Raw genomic sequence first — 19553 nt, forward strand, 5'->3', positions numbered from 1 at the left:
CATCCTGGTCAACATCTATCTGAAAATAAAGCAGATTCTAGCCTTTCATCCTTTGTCTTCCAGAGAAGACGTGTTTCCACCATGCATTTTAGCCAAAAAGGAGGTGAGATTTTAGGACATATTGAAGGCTAATTCACACTATGATGATGACTTTCCGCTGGGACTTTTCAATCCTTTTTCACACTGTGAAATGATCAAGTAGCTGCTCAATGTGTGCTGTTGTGCCAACCTCCATCTTCATCAGCATCATCTGTATTTTCACTAAGAGCAAGAATACAGCTCTGGAACTGACTTCAGAATGATTTCAGGACATATTGTTGTATTATTATTGTAGTTATTATTGTTTTTGTTGTCATGGTTATGACAATTACTATTCCCAAATACTTAGAAATCATACTTCAGTCAACTGTCCTCTTCAAAATACTTTTCTAAAGGTTGAATTTGTTGGCCACTTTTTCTTGTATCACAGTTCCTACCAAAATTACAATCAAACTGTATATTTTTCTTCCTATGGACAGCCTTCTGAAAGAACCACATGATTCAAATCTTCCTGAGTGTTTTCCTGCCTTCCTGTCAAACTTCTCCATCCGTGATAAGTTTGGGCTCCGTTTCCTCTAGAATTATATGAAAATCAACCTTTAAAATTTGTCCAGTTATCCCTGTGTCCTTCACAGATTTTTGTATTTATTAGCAAAATTCCCAAATGGGCTTTGCACTGCCCATGTTGGAACACAGAGTTTTCCCCCAAAAAGACATCTCCAGCTGGTGATCTGCAGGTTCCCAAAAGCAGCTCACTGGGCACCGTGAGGCTCTGTCCTGTCCAGCCTTGAATTGAGTGAAGTTTCTTTTGGTTGTGTCCATATTTAATTAATTTGTTCCTGCAATCTTTATTTTTTCCGGTTGCCTTTTCCCCTCAATTTGAGACCAAAGTCTCACAGCTCTTCCTGTCATTCCCAAAGTTTTCACGAGCCACGTTAAATCCCCTTACCCAACACCCTCAGGCCACGTGTCCAAGTGTTGCCATGCCCGGTGGTGACCCATTTCCTTCTTTCATTCACCTGCACCAAGGAACACCCCAGGATCTTTGGAAAGGTCAGGAACCTCTGCTGCAGTCCTGAGGCCTTTTTTACTGATCCTGAATGGCCACCTCCAGAAGATCTCTGTCCTTTCCCAACCCTCAGCTGCTGTGGGGATGTGGAGTTTGGGCGTGCCAGGAGGACTTGTCTCCACAGGCTCTTTCAGGTTCAGCTGGGGTCTTCTTGGGCGTGCTCCGGCAAGATGAGGTGAGTCCTTCCACCCCACACCAAAGGGATTCTGTCAGATTTGGGTCGTGCAGCTTCTTTCCTGGGGACACTGTGCTGCATTACCACTGAAGATGAGCTAATCCAGCTGGCTGCCTGGAAGTGCCCCTGTCCTTTCCCTTTCTACCTCACGCACATTTTGTCTAGTCTCCAAGTTTTTCACTTGGACCATGGAATTAAACAGAAGCAAGAACTCGAGGAGGTTTTTTTGCACAAAAATAATTAGCTTCTGTGTTACTCAGGCTGGGATAATCCAGCCTTTCTGTTCCAGGATGATGTTGGTTACAGACAATGTGGAAGATATATGTGCCCAGTCTTACCAAATCTTCCAGCTGGCCCAGTTCCCCCTCCACTGACTCATCCAGACATGCTGGTCTGCACGCCTCCCACTGCTCACAGAAGCTGATGTTTCCAGCTCCCTGAACCCCTGCCACAGCACATCTTGGGCAGGGACACATCAGGCCATAACTCTCTCCATGTCTTCTGCTGTGCCTGGGGACAGCTTGCACCATCCTGACCCACCTTGCCAGGCTAGAGTTAGGGACACCTTTACCAGAGAGATTCTGGGTCTCTTCAGACTTTTTGTAGCTTTTGTCCTTGGAAATATTTTACATTACCCAAATACAGCTCAACTCTAAGTTCTTCCAGGGATGCTTACAGATATTCTTTTAAAACTTTCTTGCTTCGTCTTCCACCCTTGTTTTGGTTTTTGTTTTTGTTCATCTGATCTGCACGATCATTTCCATTATTTGTTCCATTTTGGATCAAGAGGAATTACCAGTCTGCCACTTCTCTCCCTGGGAGCCAGATCCTGCTGCTGATATTAACATGACTCCTTATGTCATGAGCAATTAATCAGGATTTGGGGCCTCCAGGGCTGTTCTGTCAGGAGGCAGCATTGCTGCTGTAGCCAAGCAGTGCAGGAGTGCCATCCTTTTTAGTCATGAAGAGTATGTGAATGTATGACTCATTTTCCTAAGCAGAGCAGGAGGCGCCCGGAATGGCTTCCATGGTTCCAGACATCCTTCCAGCAGGAGCTTCATCTTCTGGGCAGCATTACATAGGTTTTCCTTACACCATCCTTCTCTTCTTTGTCCAGTCTAAAAAACTGCTGTCCAACCCCTCCCCAAAACTGTTTTTTATTTACATTTAGAAATTGTAGCCAGAACTCAAAACCTGTGGTCAGAATATCCTCATTTTCTTACACTTTTTTGTACTGTCTGTGTCATGGAAATTTTGTTACAGCTGTGTGCTATTAGATTTAACTGCAACATTTTGTAATATTCACTGTATTTTGCTGTTCCTTATTCACTGACATGCCTGAAAAGTCTCCAAAGTTCCAGGCTGAAATACTAAGTCATCTGATTTAGTTAAGTTTCCACCCGCCTCAGGTATTCTGGGTAATGGAGTGTTTTTCATTGCATGGTTCTTTTACTGTAATTCCACTGTAATTACACTTAGAATATATTTTTAACTGGGTATAATTACCCCTAAGTTGAAATGTATGACTGGCATTATTAACTCTCTGTTCTTAATGAAACAGAATTTAACCTGGAGCCGCATTGGAATTATTCTGACAATTTTTGTAGCTGTTTTGTACATATTAAAGCAAAATAAAATTTTAAAATAATTGTAGTGTAAGGTAAGTTGTGCACTGAGCCTCTAAAAATTCTTTAATCATAAAAATCCATGCGCAAATGACATAATTACCCTTAATATTTTTTTACACCAAATATATTTGTCAAACTCTTTTACATCAAAGCAGTGCCAGAGTAGTGTAATAAATCTGAAAGCTGTGCTAATATGGATGACCTTCCTTTTGATATGAGTTTGTAATAATTATAGACATAAAAAGTGGAACCATTTCATAATTATGTAGGACATGTGATGAGAGTGCAGTTGAGTAATTACACCCTGCTTTTGTCTTGTGTTTGGATATGTCTTTAGCCACTGGTCTGGTGATGAGGAGACATGGGTTCAAGAGTGAAGACAAGAGGCAATAAAATATGCTGTATCCTAAAGTAAATCAAGCATGACTTTAAAATTGTAAAAGGCTGAGTCAACACTCTATTATTTTTTGCTCTGGCACAGTGTCTCTGATGTTGATAGAGATAAATGGCTGTAAAATCAGTGTGACAGGCTGGATATCAAGCTCTTTCAGAACAAGCTTATGAGACTTCAGGTATTTCCTACTTTTGGTCCACAGAGCTCAGACTGGACATTTCTCTGGCTAAGACCTGGTCACTGACAGCACTGGCACAGCCTTGATCTGGCTATCACAGCCAATAAATCCCCAGGCAGACCCAGAATTGGAAAAATAAAAGAAAACCCAAAAAAATAATGAGGACAGAAACATTATGAGCCAGTCTCACTTGAACTGGAACAAAGTTGTGTTCAGGCTTGGCCTGAGATAAGGGCAAGTGGCTGAGAACAATTTTTCTTGTGAAAGGTCTATTTTAATGGCTGAAATTCAGTCATTCCTATTTATGCTTCTTTTCAGGTTCTAAATTATAACAGCCTATAAAATAAGCAGCAGGTGACAAAAAGAGAGATACAATGGTTAACTGGACATGCAGGAGAACTCCAAATGGAGTAGAAATGCACATCTTCTATAGAGATTTATGGATTTTTTTTTTGTTTCAAAAATCCTTTTTTGTTCGAAAGCTGTTTCATTACAGCAAAAAATGGAGAAGTGTGAAGAGGAGACCCACGCCAGATGAAGGGAAGTGTGTGAGATCTACTGTGTGAGAATGTCCTAGATAATGACTGACAGCTGCGAGGTTTTGGTCTCACTTTCATTTTAATGGCATCCTCCAGTGATATGCACTGGATTTCAAGCCTTTGTCGCACTGTCAGCTCCTGTGATGATCCACAGAATATGGGCATTTGACAGGTCTTTAATAAACAGTTTGCTGCTGGGATGAATTGAAGTTCAGCTGGATCTAGCTCGAGTTCAGCAGAACACATAAGGCTGTTAACTCACCTTTATGCTACAAAGGGAAAAAAGAGAAGGAAGGGGGGAAAATCCAGGCTTGGACACCTGCTATTTTTTCAGACATTAATTATGAGACCTTATTTTTGCAGAGCATGATAATGGAGTAGCAAGCTACAGTAGCACATTCTTGGTACAAAAAAAACGGCAGCTAAGAGCAGTAGAAAATGCTTTTAAACTTTTTTCTTGGTTTTTTTTAATATACCTGTAGTTGACTAAAATCGTCCAGGAGAAGGTTTTTTGGTTTTTTGTGGCAGAAATGGGATTCCAGGGCTGCTCTTTGTTTCTGTAGCATCGGGGTTCTTCTGGCACTGGCTCAGAGAAACAATCACAGAATCTCAGAATCCTTTAGGTTGGAAAAGACCTCTGAGGTCATCGGGTCCGAGACGTGACCAATCCCCCCTTTGTCACTGAGTGCCATGTCCAGTCATTCCTTGAGCAGCTCCAGGGATGGTGAGTTCATCACTACCCTGGGCAGCCTCTTCCACTGCCTGACCACCCTTTCTGTGAAGAAATCCCTCCTAATGTCCAACCTGAACCTCTCCTGGTGCAGCTTAAGACTCTGTCCTCCTCCTGTCCCTGTTCCCTGGAGCACAGCCCGACCCCCTGGCTGTCCCCTCCTGGCAGGAGCTGTGCAGAGCCACAAGGTCCCCCCTGAGCCTCCTTTTCTCCAGGCTCAGCCCCTTCCCAGCTCCCTCAGCCCTCCTGGAGCTCCAGCCCCTTCCCAGCTCCGTTCCCTGCCCTGGACACGCTCCAGCCCCTCGGTGTCTCTGCTGTCCTGAGGGCCCAGAGCTGTCCCCAGCCCTGGAGGTGCCTCAGCAGTGCCAGCACAGGGACGGGCACTGCCCTGGGGCTGTGTCACAGCCTGGCTGGGACAGCCCAGGGCCATTGGCCTCTTGTCCCCCTGGGCACCCTGGGCTCGTGTCCAGCCCCTGGCACCAGCACCCCCAGGGCCTTTCCCAAAGGGCCCTTTCCAGCCCCTCTGCCCAGCCTGGAATGTGGTTAATGTGGTCAAAGTGTAAAACCCAGCAGTCCATCCTTTTGAACCCATCTTGGGTCTCAGCCCATGGATCCAGCCTGTCCAGGTCCCTCTATGGAGCCTTCAGGCTTTCCAGCAGATCAAAACTCCCATCCAGCCTGGTGCTGTCCATGAATTTGGTAATGGTAGCTGAATCCCCCTACCTAGACAATGTATTTATTTATATAACAAAACACTTAAAAATATTTTTTTTACACAGTGCCCATTTCTGGGCATGGGTCAGGCAGGACACCACTGTGGAGGTGAGATTCCAATGAAAAAGGAAAGAGGAGCAAACCAGCTGAGCCTCAGCTGCCTATTTTAAACCCTGCTGCTTCCTTCCATGTAGGAAGAGGAAGGGGTTGGAGCTGGGCAATATGGAGCAGGACCTGGCTCCATTATTAGCATCATCACATTCTTTATCACAGCTGAAAGGGGGATCCTAGTTCTTTAGGACTTCTGCAGCCTACTCAAAACTTTCAGATCTTCCTTTTCCTTTTCCTCTTCCTCTTGCTGGATTGACCTGGTTCCCTGTTTTTTAAAATTCTTTTCCCTTTATAATTTATTTTCCTTACTTACTTTGTGATTCTTATGTAGGTCAGCTCTGATCCAAGTCATACCATGTTCTCAGTGGGAAGCCCTTTTAAATTTTTTTCACTATTTTCTTTTAAAATTTATTTTAGCAAATTTTAGCAAAAGAAGAGCTTTTATAGTGTCACTTTAGTTGGAGTCAGTACAGTCAAAGGAGGGTGGGTGGCAGGGGACTTGCACTGTTTACTGCAAGATTTAATACCTGGAAAAGCCTTTATTCCCAGATTTTGCTCTGACAGTCATGAACATTCTTGGACTCAGACCTTTGGCTAATCTGTTTTGTGCAGATCATTTTATCTTGCATCTTGTGTGAAGACAGAATTGAAGCAGCATAATAATAATAATAATAATAATAATAATAATAATAATAATAATAAAATTAAAAAGCCAAACAAAACAAAACAAAACAAAAAAAAACCCTAAAGAATGTTGCTGGCTGGGATAGGCATGGCAAGGAATTGAGCCAAATTAGAAAGGGTGAGGTGATGTTCTTGGACAAGACAGGACCTGGTTCAGTATCTGTGATATCACTCAGAAAAGATCAAGCCTTGATATGTTGTTTTCCTTGTTGTGTGCTGAGAGCAACTGCTCAATTACCACTCTAAAAAACCTCCTCAAATTAATGGAGAGTGTAGCAATTGAGAAAACTGGGACTAAAATGGAGCAATTGTGTGGCTCTCAGGTTTTTCCGTTTGAAGAGGAATGTGTATCAATAATGTGACCAGCAAAAAAATACAGAGCCTTCCTTAAGGACCATTTATGAAAGAATTGGGAGGGAAAATAAAATTCATGAACTCAATTCTTCATTTGTCCATACAGTTTGATGTCTCAGTCATCTTCTCCCACACAAGGAAATTCTAAAATAAAACCAGGCATGCCAGAGGCATATACCCAATGACTGAACTTTTTAAGGTGCATGACTCCCTAGTTGCCCCATTTCTGCATAATTTGAAAGATTTTTGTTCTTACATGTCCTTTCCCAAATATATCTAGACTGGATAATGCCCACAGTGAGTACAATTGAGAGTGACATGTTAGGAAAAGTTAATTAAGAATCACCTATGCTTAAATAGGAAAGGAGATGAGCATCAAAGTAGCCCAGTTGAACAAAATTGGACACTGTATGCTATCATAAGTGACAGCTGCCATGTTAATTCCCTGTTCTATTCAGGGCTGTGAGCTGATTAGTGTTATCTCACCAGCCTGTGCTTCCCCTGCTGCCTGACGGAACACAGAGTCCCTGCTGCAGGACTCTGCCACCTGGGACTGTCTTGTGACATTGTGGCTCTCTGCTTGTCCCTGTGAGAGTGAAAAGAAGGGCTGTGAATGGGGAAGGAGTGAATGGGGTTGGCCTGGAACTCCATCAGGTCATTGCTTTGATTTAGGGGTTGGGCCAGCTTCATGGGTTGGCCTCAACCTGCAGAGCTGCTGTTGGTTCTACATCCAGCCAGAGCCAGAGAGGAGAGATATAAAAAGATGCATCAAAGCATCATCCACTGAAGGCCCAAATGCAGGCAATTTTTCAACAGGAAAACAGGAGTTGGTTAGCTTTCCTCAAAACAAAAACAGCAACTGTTTTCGTTACTAATAATACAGAATTTCTCACCTTCCTGGATTGCTGGAAATATTTACCACAACCACCAGGCTATTAAGATAATGATAGAAACAATAATTTACCTTTAATAGCACATTCTGTGGTAACTAATCCTTGTGCTGCAAGATGTCCTGGCTTAGCTCTTGCTCAGGATTTTCCCTTTGTAGTTAAAATGCATTTTTCTCGTGATGTCCAATGCTTCTGCACTGCTTTATTTACCATAGCATATGGAAATCACACAGTTAAGAGACCAATTCTCAGGCTGACAGACATAGCCTGGAAAGAAGGGGAGAGGCACAGAGTATGTCCTGAGAGAACAGTGGAAATCCTGAGAAGTTCCACCTTTTTTCTCTCTCTGCCCCATTTTACTGCCTCTCAAAATGCTGAGAAGCTAATTCGTGGTGGAGGGGAATGGAAGTGAGGTTCTGAGTTTTCTGAGATCAAAACCAAGGAACATAATGCATTCTAAAAAAAAAAAAAAGGAGAAATGCTGGAAAGCTGGGAAATCCAAAAAGTTATGTTTATATAGAAAAAATGCATGTTCTTCCCAAAGTGTGACTGCTTGCTGTGAGGTTTTTTAGCTCGGTACATCCTGGTGTCCAGTAATTGCAGATGTCAGGCTGATCAAAGCAAGAAGATCTGGTGGATAACCAAAGCCCACAGCCCCTAATGCCCAGAACCAGCAGCCCTTCCCAGGTGCAGGTTCAGCTGTGCCTCCCAGCCTTACCTCCTGTCCAAAATTTCATCATTATTTAAAGTGAAAATAAAGCATAGAAATGAAAAGCAGTACGCATTAGAGATTCAGTATCTTCAAAGGCTGTTGTCTGTTGGCACTTTTTTATTTATGTGGCTTAATCTGAATAAAGATGGTGAATGCCAATGGCTCAGCATTCCTTAGGGCTCAGCTGACAACTCCCAAGAGCACACACAGTGTGAGGATAAGAAGTTATTAGCATAATTGTCTCGTTCCCAACCACAATCTTTGCCTCTTGTGCTCCAGCACAGCTTTGCACCACTATCTGCTTGAGTTTAATTCAAATTCACCCTGATCAGATGCTTTTGTTCAACAAACATCATGAGGTATGCAGCCTGGTTGAAGGCAGGTCAAAGATCAGGGAGAAGGATTAGAGATCTTGAAAACACCGTCTAGAGAGGAAAACTGGGAAAAATGAATCAGACAGACACCAGGTTCATAAAGTCCTTCAGCTGTTGGTGTCAGATGGTATCAGTAAGAGAATGAATAATTGAGTACATTGTAAAGATCCAGTTGGTCTTCTTACCACCAGCACTTCTTCAGAAATGCAGAGGGATCAGCAGGATGCCCTGGGGAAGGGTTCTGCTGCCTTTGCTGAAGAATCTTCAGTCTTTAAACACACCTCAGTGTCCACCACCAGCTATCAGTGTAAGCTGAGAGCTGCACAAAAACCTTATGCAAATGTTATTGGTTAGGAAATGAGGGAGTTAAGTACTATCAAGCCTCTCAGAAATGCAGAAGAAGAAAAATAAACATTTAATTTTCCTTGACTCCATCAGAGGCCATCTTACCAGCCCTTTTTTTTGGAAAATTTTGTTTCCTTTTGTGCACCTTTAAGATAATTTCTGTGCTTACTAAAGAGTGATTTTTACTGTGTCTGTGGGTAATCTTACACCTGAGAACAGTCTCAGCCAAAGTCTATGTAATCTCTTATGCAATGCTGGTTTTAGTCCTTTCTGAATGATTTCATTGGATAGGTCTATTTTCAAAAAAATTATAGAATTTTAATGATTCTTTATCTGAACTAGCTGCCTAGAATTCCTGTATAACCATTGGAGGGAAATGGGGACTTTATTGACAAAAACCTTCTAGACTGAGTTAGCTACCTAATTTAGGTCAGCTAAGTCAACATTTGGTGATGGTTTCCTTTCAATTATAGCCAAAGAGATTTCTCTAGCTCAGATCAGCTCATACCCAATATCTACAGATTCATTTTTTTTTTTTAAGTAATTCTCTGACTTATATGTCTGTCCCACTCAGGTTCCAAAGCAACCTCTAGGAAGAGCTGCAGACCAAACTATAATGATACCATCTAAAAAAATTTTACCATCACAGTACTATTATAACAACAGCACTGCAAAAATATCCACCCACCCAAAAAAAAAAAAAAAAAAACCAAAAAAACCAAAACCACAAACTGTGTCAATAATTCAGTGTCCACACGCTGTAAGAAAATTCCTTTGGCAAATGACAACCCTAATGTTCTTTGACTTGCTGCCATCTCTTCTCACTGCCTTATAATCAAGTTTGTTTTCAGACAGACTGTGCCTGATTCTTTCAAGATAAGGAGGGTGTGTATTAAAACAGAAGTTACCAGTAGATAGATCTGTGTCATGGGAAGGGCAAGAAAATAAATGAATAGAGTTCTGTGTATTTTTGTAACAGTTATAAGTGATTTCCAGGAAAAGGGATTAAAGTCTCCAGAGGTGGTGGCAATAGTCTCTGCAATTACACTCTGGGAAGGGAAAGAACTTGCAAGCTGGGACAACCTTTGGGGTGAAGAAGGAGAGGTATTGTTGAAAGATATACATGCCAAAATATCGCCCTGTGACTCTGCTAATGGAGAGTCAAAGTAGTCTAAAATAATTCTGAAAAGATAAAATTTTAATTGAAAATTCTAGCTCTCTATAAAACTTAGTGCTGAAGGAGTTATAAATATCCTTGAGTGGCAAAGGAGAGAGTTTGGAGATTTTGATAAGGAGAAGATGTAAACACAAGCATAAGATATAAATCAGATGTAGAGATAGAAATAAAGATATAAATACTTCTTAATCTTCTGTCCCCCCGTATACATTGAGGTTCCTGTATAACCATTAGTTTCAGAACACTATCTGAAGTTTTATTTAGGTTGCTTTTTCTTTTTTAAATAGAACCAGTAATAAAAGGGGTTACCCAGTGACCATTTCAGTTACTTTGTATCTCCTATCCCTAACGTCACTGCAAATTGCGTAGACAAACACAGTTCTCAGTTCCCCAGCATCACCAATTTTTTGTGGGGGTCAGGGATGTTTGAACTTTCAGACAGTGGAGCACAATAAAACCATTCCCCAGAAGCATCCCACTCAGCTCTTCCCTATGCTGGAACAGGGCAGCAGGCTATGAACTGGTCATGCTGGGTGCAGGATGTCTGTGTGTGCCTGCTCACATCCAGCACAGAGCACCCTGCATGGCCTGGTCAGAGGAAGAGGGGCATTCTCCTCTTGGCTTCAGAGTGGCAGGACGGAAGAGGAAGCACCAGCCTGCCACTGTTGGGCCAGAACACTGTGAAATCCTCGTCCAGCTCAAAGAGACTAGCCAGCTTGCATCACCACTATCTTCATACCAAACTATGCAGTTTTCCTTCCCTTCCTGTCCCTTTCACCTCCTTTCCCCCTCCTCCTCTCTTTTTCCCTGCCTTTTCCCTTCCCTTTTTCTTCTCCCTTCTCCCTTCTCCCTTCTCCCTTCTCCCTTCTCCCTTCTCCCTTCTCCCTTCTCCCTTCTCCCTTCTCCCTTCTCCCTTCTCCCTTCTCCCTTCTCCCTTCTCCCTTCTCCCTTCTCCCTTCTCCCTTCTCCCTTCTCCCTTCTCCCTTCTCCCTTCTCCCTTCTCCCTTCTCCCTTCTCCCTTCTCCCTTCTCCCTTCTCCCTTCTCCCTTCTCCCTTCTCCCTTCTCCCTTCTCCCTTCTCCCTTCTCCCTTCCCTTCCCTTCCCTTCCCTTCCCTTCCCTTCCCTTCCCTTCCCTTCCCTTCCCTTCCCTTCCCTTCCCTTCCCTTCCCTTTCCCCATATGAGGGACTGCAATTAGAGGTTAATTAGTGCAAACACCAGCCTCTTTCACTCTTTAAGGAAGTGATCCATTCTCACTCTGTGCACTCAGGGTTGTCTGTTTTTCCTGAAGGATGTTAGAGAGGGGAGGACTGGAGGAAGCTCTGTGTTTCCAGTGCCAGACCGGGAGATATCATTGCCTGCATTGGATGGATTAGGGAAACATTTCTTCTGCAGACAGAACCCTTAGAGTATCCATTATGGGCATGTTTATATCTGTTCCTTGGAAGATCTAACATCAACAACTTCCCTAGATGGGCCATCAAGTCTGGTGTGGCTGTTTCTGTTTCCCTGCAGTCCTTCCAATAAAACTTGTCCAGATCCATTAACAGAAGCTATGGAGCCAGGTGTGGGTCTGCTTTCCAGTGACAGGTCTGAGAAAGTGTATCATTTAAAAGGTAAATCGTTTCCCCACAAACAGAGCCCAGCAGCAAAGGAATTTAATTCATGGTATATATCCTACCTCCAAAGGCTTGTCAAATGCTGGGCTGTTCTCTCAGAGGAAGAGATTAAAACAGCACACCTCAGCCTGAATTGTAGCCAGATTCATCTGCTGGTGCATTCCTGTTTTCACTGGCACTGAATGAGGAGGGCTGATAGATTATCTCATTCTGATGAGTGAAATCCTGACATCTTAGAAAACAGTGGGAGTTGTGCCATTGGGTTTGCACTGTAATCAAAATGCCAGCATCCCCTGGGTCTGGGGCTACCACAAGAGGAAGTTAAACCAAAATGAGCTCAGGCTCATCTGGATTTGGGTTTTGAGTCTTCCTACATGGAAACTGTTTGTGCTTATCTTAGCAGGGCTATATGACTGCTCATTGCCATGCTTAGCAGGAGAGTTATGCAAAGTCCACATCACATTTCAAGCCAAAAAACTTAGGCTTTTCTAATTTAAGGTATCAAGAGGACTTTAGGTCACCATGCTATACAGGAAAGAGCACTCATTCCATTTTTTTCTACTGTTACATCTTGAAGAAGCAATAATAATAATAATAATAATAACATTAATAAGTTATGATTATGAAGAGAGAAGAAGAAGAAGAAGAAGAAGAAGAAGAAGAAGTAGAAGAAGAAGAAGAAGAAGAAGAAGAAGAAGAAGAAGAAGAAGTAGAAGAAGAAGAAGAAGAAAAAAAAGTAGAAGAAGAAGAAGAAGAAGAAGAAGAAGAAGAAGAAGAAGAAGTAGAAGAAGAAGAAGAAGAAGAAGAAGAAGAAGAAGAAGAAGAAGAAGAAGAAGAAGAAGAAGAAGAAGAAGAAGAAGAAGAAGGAGAAAGAGGAGAAGGAGAAAGACCACAATAAGAGCTGTTCAGAACAGATGCCCAACCAGCATGTTTTTTCCTTGCAGTAAGCCTTGGAAATAAAAGGTTGCAGAACCCTTGGTACCTCCTGCTGAGAGTTTTCACACTTTAAAATAAAGCTGCCAGAGACAATAAGCAATTTTGGGTTTGGTTGAATTCTAAATGTCAATATTGCTGTTTACTACCTCTTGAAGTAATGAATTGCATCGAAGGTCCAGCAGTTCTCACTGGCCCTATTGATTGAAAACCTGAGCTGTGGTTTAGTTTCTAAGTCACCTGTTATTCCTTTATACAGTGACCTCTGCCTGTACACTTGTAGTTCTGCTGCTTTTGAAGCATGTATCTAGTGAACATGCCTTCAACATCTTTTCCATCCAATTAAAATTCCTTGCTATCATTCCCTTTTATCTAGTGTTTGTAATTGGATTCCCAGTTTCTCAATTTTCATGTCAGCAAGGGGGGAAACGATAGCAAGTGCCTGATAAAAAACAAAGAAGTTATGATTTAATTCTGTTAAATGTTTTTTTCTTTCTTCAGCTGAATTTCTGAAGCAAAAATAGGCTTCTGCAATCATAGTATGATTTTTCCACCTGTTTCTCCACTTAACTCTGAGACTTCTTGGCCCATTTCAGTCAGATTTGAAGACGGATTTGTAAATCTCCTGTAATATCCTGGCGATGCTAGATTTCTAAGAGCTACAGAAGATTGGAAACTGGCTAGAGGACATGAATCTGGAAGTGTTCAAGCCCAGGCTGGATGGGGTTCTGAGCAACCTGATCTAGTAGAAGGTGCTCCTGCCCAAGGCAGGGGGTTTGCATCTTGGGTTATTTCCAGCCCAAACCATTCTATGATTCTACAATTGTGTGATTCTATGATCCAACAATCACACAAAGAAAAAACCTGTGCTATGTGAGCAGATCTTTACCCAGTCTGGGTAGCCAGATGCTGGTGGGGACATTCCCACATCCCCAGCAGCACACAAGCTGCTTCTTCCCAGGGGACAGCCATGGATGGAAGTGGGGCAGGAAGGCATCACAGCTTTTCACCATGAAGGACATGGGGTAGGGGAAATGAGAGGAATCTAGAGGAGTAAACCACCCAAACTGATTAGGAAAAAGACTTTGTTAATGTCACTCACTGCTCATTAAATACCTTGGGTTTTTTGAGGGCATTACAGCCTGGTGGGTCGTTTTCAAAGCTGCACGTTTCCTGAGTATTTTCTGTTTTCATGTTACTGGCAGTTCATGAAAATATGCTCTAGCAGCATCTTGTACACCAAGATCAATATCAGAAACAGGTGAAATACATCACTTTTTGGAGGTGCCCAGGAGGGTCTAGGTTAGTCTGAACACCTATCTTCTACATGGTGAGCTGAGTCGAGGCTTAATTGGCCAGGGTTTTGTTATTGCTAAAAACATGAATCTGAACAGAGCAGAACATTTGTATTGACCCATAACACAGTGATTTAGTTTACATTAACTCTACCAAACTATTATTCCCTTTATTCTCTAAGATTTTCTCTTTGGGAGAACTTCAGAAGTGCTCAAAAGTCTACAAGCTGTGCCACAAATATTTAGTTACAGAAAGCATCCAGTAAGTCTGGTGTTACAGTTAACCTCAGATAGTCTCTTCCTTGATTGATATTCCAAAGTCTTGGTCAAGAATCCTTAGATGACATCACTAGTGTGGAATAACAAGACAGCTATTTTGTTGGGTTTTTTCCTCTCATCTAATGGAATAACACAGCCAATAAATTCTTGAAGTCAGTAATACTCAGCAGCAGCAGTGGCGGCACACTAGTACATCAATTATGAAATTATCATTAAATTAACCACAAAATCTATTTGATAACCATTCACAGGATTCCAAGAAGCAGGACTTCCAAATGTGATGGAACACTCGTGACTATCATTGCAAGGAGGAGACAAGTATTTTGCAAGCCTAGCCCATCTGCTTAAAATAATGCAAGTCATTCCAAATCTTTTCTCTCAGGCAAGGTACTATATAGCCTTTGGTAAAGTTAATAGAACAAAAGTAAAGTTAACAGAACAGAAGGTTAAAAAAACTAAATAGCTGTAACTTGGCAAATAGGGATACAGAGACAGATAATTGTCTGGAAGCTTTGGAAGGGAGGGAGGGAGGGATAAGAACAGTTACTCGTTGTTCAGGGGAGTGTAATTAGATATAATCGGATTAAATTAGGCAATGGAAAATATTAGGGAGGAATATCCTAATGAAAATTTCATCCAAAACCTGACATAGACTGCAGAGAAAGCTTGTTGGAGAAAGCCCTGGCTCCCTGGTAAAAGTGAGTGAAAAGAAGAATTATGAAAATGCACTGATTCTGCACTGGAAAGGTGATGGGAAGATCTTCAAGTGAGTTTCAGTTTTAATTTCATCTAATCCCACGTATATTGCCTTAGTATACTGGTAAAATAAATAGGTATTTAGGTAAAATAGGAATTTCTTTGAAGACAATTTTAAGTGTCTCTCTAAGATTCAGAACCTTCATTATCATAGCTAGGTTCTCTAAGCACAGTTTTGTATGACACAATTAAAAATCCATAATCAAAAGCAATATAAGGGTTTCTCCAGAACAATGTGCCTGGTTTTTAGGCCCTGAGAGGCATCAAGGCCTCTTTCCTTTTCCTGTTACCACTGTTTTTGTGGGGATGGTGGCAAGGATTCACTTTTCACCCCTGGCTCTCTGGAATAAGATGGTAAAGGGATGATTTCCACTGTTTGCATTCACAGGCTTGAGCCACCACTGTGCAAGTCAGTTCTTGTAAGGTGATCCATATTTCTGATGTCCATGTCATTCTACTAGATATTATCCATTATATATCTGGACTGTATTGCAGGCTTGGGCATGGACTACTTGTCTTCTGTATGTTTTGGATAACTTTTTATTTACCCTGAACTTAAGAATCTGGATTAAATGGCCAAGCATTACTTAAATTACCCCTCCATTAGGATACCGCAATTTTCTCTCCCCATATAACTCTCTGGAGATCAGGTTACACCCTTGACTGGGTTTCAGGTTGGTCACTAATGAACTGCTCCTGGAATTAAAATCTCTATTTTAGCTTTTCTGCCTCTGTGCAGCCATGGGCCACACTGTGGAGGGAGCTATGCGAGCAAGGTTCTGTCTATCCCATGTTCTGGTTCTGTCCATCCATGCTCTGTCTCTTTCCTGTTGTGCAGAACCTGTGTATGTTTTCCCCAACCAGACAAATGTGGTGAGCAGTCAGTGAGTAAGAGATCCACTTTCTCAAACCTTTTCTCCAGTCAAAGTGACTCACTTGCAGAGTTATGGATCATGTTTACAGTGTCAAGAGCAGAATTATTCCCATCTGACTGCTTTTAGAAGTGAAAGAGAGATAAAATCATCTGAAAAGTATTAGAGAAGACCAGAGAACTTTAGGCAGCTCTGTGCTGAGAACAGCCAACCAACACAGGTTTGAAGGAAGACATCCATTTAACTGGAGATGAATGTTTGCAATCACAATAACTGGATTTAATTATTACTTAACATACTCAAAGTGCATTTTGCTTCATAAAGGAGATTCTCGTAAGATGATTGCAGTGCTAAATGTTCTGATTGCATAGAAGCAAGACACAGAACCATTAAAAATCCAAGATAACAATGTGACACAGTTGAGATTATATTTATTCCTCATTTTCTGATTCTGCAAAATGTTTCCTTTTGTCTTTAAGACAGCAGGCTTTGTATATTGGTAGGGGTCCATTCACTCTTGAATTATTGCAATATACAAGTTTGCAGCTGTGAAAAAAACATATTTTATTTACATTTGTTAGCTGCACTGTGATTTTGCACTTCTAGCAACCTCTTTCCTGTCTCCTAACTCTAATTTTTCCCTGCCTAGGTGTAGGCATGGGGGTGACCTAAGATCCTTTCTGAATTCACCTGTACCTTTCTGCTGAACACAATTGTTCCATACTAGGGATCAAGGTTTGGCCACTAAAACTTCAAAGCAGAGACACTAATCAGGATAATGAAGCCTTTTTCCTCTGTACATCCAAGATGTGAAAATCAACAAAACCCATCCCTTTCTGCATCCAGGAAATGCAGCAGTTGCTGTAGCCCCCAACAAACACAGCTGTCTCATGAAGGCTGTTTCAAGACCTTCCTTGCATTTTCAACTCTGCCCCAGGTCTGGAGAACATTTCTTGGAAGTCAGCTTGAAGTCTTCCTGGGTGATTTGGAATTCCAGCAGTCTCTTTCTTAGCTGTCTTACCATGAGAGGCTCTTGGCAGTTCAGTGTCTGGGTGAGAGGCTGGTCCTTCCCAAGGCTCTGGGGCCCTGAGTGCAGCTGAGCTCCATCCAAATGGGTGCTATGTAACCTCCCAGTCCAAGTAATTCAATTTGAATACACATAGAAAATACCTATCAAATCAGACAGCCCAGGGATACAGTCAGAATAGCACTGAGGACTTCTAGATAAAGGATTGAGTTATTGGGTTACTCTTTTATTTTGATACCCTGTTTAGTTACCAATTTGCTCTGCAGTATTTCAGTCAGGTCTACAGCAAGCTTCCTGAAGGGTTTATTCTAAAAAGTAATGCAATTTGAAAAGGTAGAAAATCACAGCAAACTCATTTAGTTTCACTCATTTAGTTTCACTCATTCTACATTGATTTTTCTCCTTCCTATTATACATGGACTATGTTCTCTAATGGGTTTACAAGTCTACTGATTAATGTGAGTAAAAATAATACTTGCTTTATTGAAGGGGTAAATAATGTCTTAACTACTTTGCACCCTACAGCTCTTTCAGAGCACTAATCTGACATGGCACTATCACAATGACTTTACCTACCTCCTTTTTAAACCCCCTTAAAGCCTTTTTCATTCATTTTATTCTCATTTCCTCTGAATATTTGCTCAACACTTTTTAAATGGATTTGCTTTCACAGTGACTACACCTTTTGTGGGCAAACATTTCAATATCCACCTTGTCCTGTTGGGAATATTTACAGAAAGGGAATTTTTGAGTCACTATACAAATATTGAAAGAGCGAATTTAAATTCAAAGCACAGATATTTGGGATAGAACAGCTGCTGAGATTATCTATAGAAGGCATAGCAAAAAGTTGCTCATGATCATTTCAAAAGGTCATCAATAAACCTTAATTCTGTTCCCAACACCTATTTTCTTTTTGTGGTCATAGATGACTTTTGCATATTTTTTCAGCTTCTTGAACACTCTAATGAGAGCGTCCCTGGTGTGTTTCTGTGTCTCTCAAATGATCAGATTTGTTCCACACACCAAAACTTTAGTTTCCACCCATTATCTTAGCCAAGATCTGCATGCAGCAGATCCAGGTAGCTCCTATTCAGTGTGGTTTGGGTTGGGAGGCACCCTAAAAATCATCTCCATCCAACTCCCTGCCATGGGCAAGGACAACTTCCACTAGACCAGGTTGCTCCAAGTCCTTTCCAGCCTGGCTCTGATACCATCACCTCATCCTTTGCCTCTCTTTCTCCCCCTTCCCAGCAGCAGACACTCCCCTAACATGAGCACATGTATTTATTCCAAGAGAACAATTAATAGAAAGGTAAAAGCTAACAGCAAAATGAGGAATGTCAGGGGTTCTTTTGTTAGAATTGCACAGCTGGTTAGAAGTAACTGAGCTAGTCAAAACAGATTTATCTCAGGTGGTAGCAGCAGCTGAGTTATTTCAGTGATGAACTCCAGGCACGATAATTAATTTTGTCTTTCAGACCTTATAGAGCTTGGGGCCTCTAGTAACCAGGCTGGGATGTTTGCAGTGAAATAAAGCACAACTGCACCATGTCTGTGCTGGAGGTGGCTTGCTTGCTTTAGCAACTGCAAGATGATTTCTAAACCAGAAACCAAATGCCACAATTTCCATGCCCTGGTTCTGCTACCCTGTCTCCTGAGAGGAATATCACACATCATTTCTGGCTCTTCCTCCTCTGCCATCCACACAGCCCTGAGCCCAGGAGCTCATGCCAGAATTTTTGCAAGCCCAACAGCACTGTTCATTGTTAGTCAGCCTTGACACCTTTTCTCCAAACATTAAATCTACAGGGCTAATCAAGCTCTTTCTCCTTTTTTTCTTCTTTTTTTCCCTTCTTAAGTGTCATAAGGAAAGATGACATTTATAATGCTCTGAGATGAGGAAAGGTTAGTATAGTTGAATCCAATATGAAGTAGCTGGAAAAACATTCACACTTTTTTTTTCCTGTTTTAGCAACATTTTAAGGATGTGTTAACAAATATGACAAAAATCACTCAGGAGTCTGAAATACTTTATTAAATGTTTTCTTTTTTCAATTTAAGGCATTTCTATTTCAACAATATCATAATATGTTTTGAAGTTCAAACAAAATTCAAACCTCATATCATGCTGAAACCAATTTTTTTCTGAGCAAATAATGGCAGACATTTTAGGAAACTGTTCTTTATCTCAGTTGGGCTTTTTTGTCTTTTATTTTTTTTAATTTTATAAAAATTTTGATTTTTCTTCCAAAAAGAGGAGAAATTATTGATAATGATAGACTATACTGGCAAATCGCTTCTTTCCCAACACATTAGTAAAAATATAGAGAATATTGATAAAGAAAAGAAGATCTCAGAGATGCTACCTACAGTTTTTTATAACATGCACTTAAGGACTTTTTAAGAGAAAAATATGATTCAGATAGTATCTGTACTTTTATTTATCAGAGAAAGAAAATTTAGAAAACAGGGATTTTTTGGGGGCATTACTTTAAGTGTCATAATGACGATTAGTTGAATTTTTTAGTTTGTTTGGTTTGTTTTATTGATATATAAATAATATATATTTATATATTATGGTATATCAACACGAAAATTTTTCTTTCTGATACACCCTATTGATAACCTAGGTGAGGAGGCTGATGGCAGTGACACTGC

General features: G+C 41.2%; 1 long non-coding RNA gene across 1 annotated transcript in view; it reads left to right on the plus strand.

Annotated features, from left to right (window-relative positions):
* The first annotated feature begins 14871 nt into the window (after positions 1-14871).
* LOC132341664 (uncharacterized) overlaps positions 14872-19553 on the plus strand; it is a 167749-nt gene continuing 163067 nt past the window's right edge. The window contains exon 1 of the long non-coding RNA XR_009490283.1: positions 14872-15003. This is a non-coding gene — a long non-coding RNA (uncharacterized LOC132341664). The remainder of the gene's footprint in view (positions 15004-19553) is intronic.

The sequence above is a fragment of the Haemorhous mexicanus genome, chromosome Z (genome assembly GCF_027477595.1).
Source record: "Haemorhous mexicanus isolate bHaeMex1 chromosome Z, bHaeMex1.pri, whole genome shotgun sequence".
NCBI lineage: Eukaryota > Metazoa > Chordata > Aves > Passeriformes > Fringillidae > Haemorhous > Haemorhous mexicanus.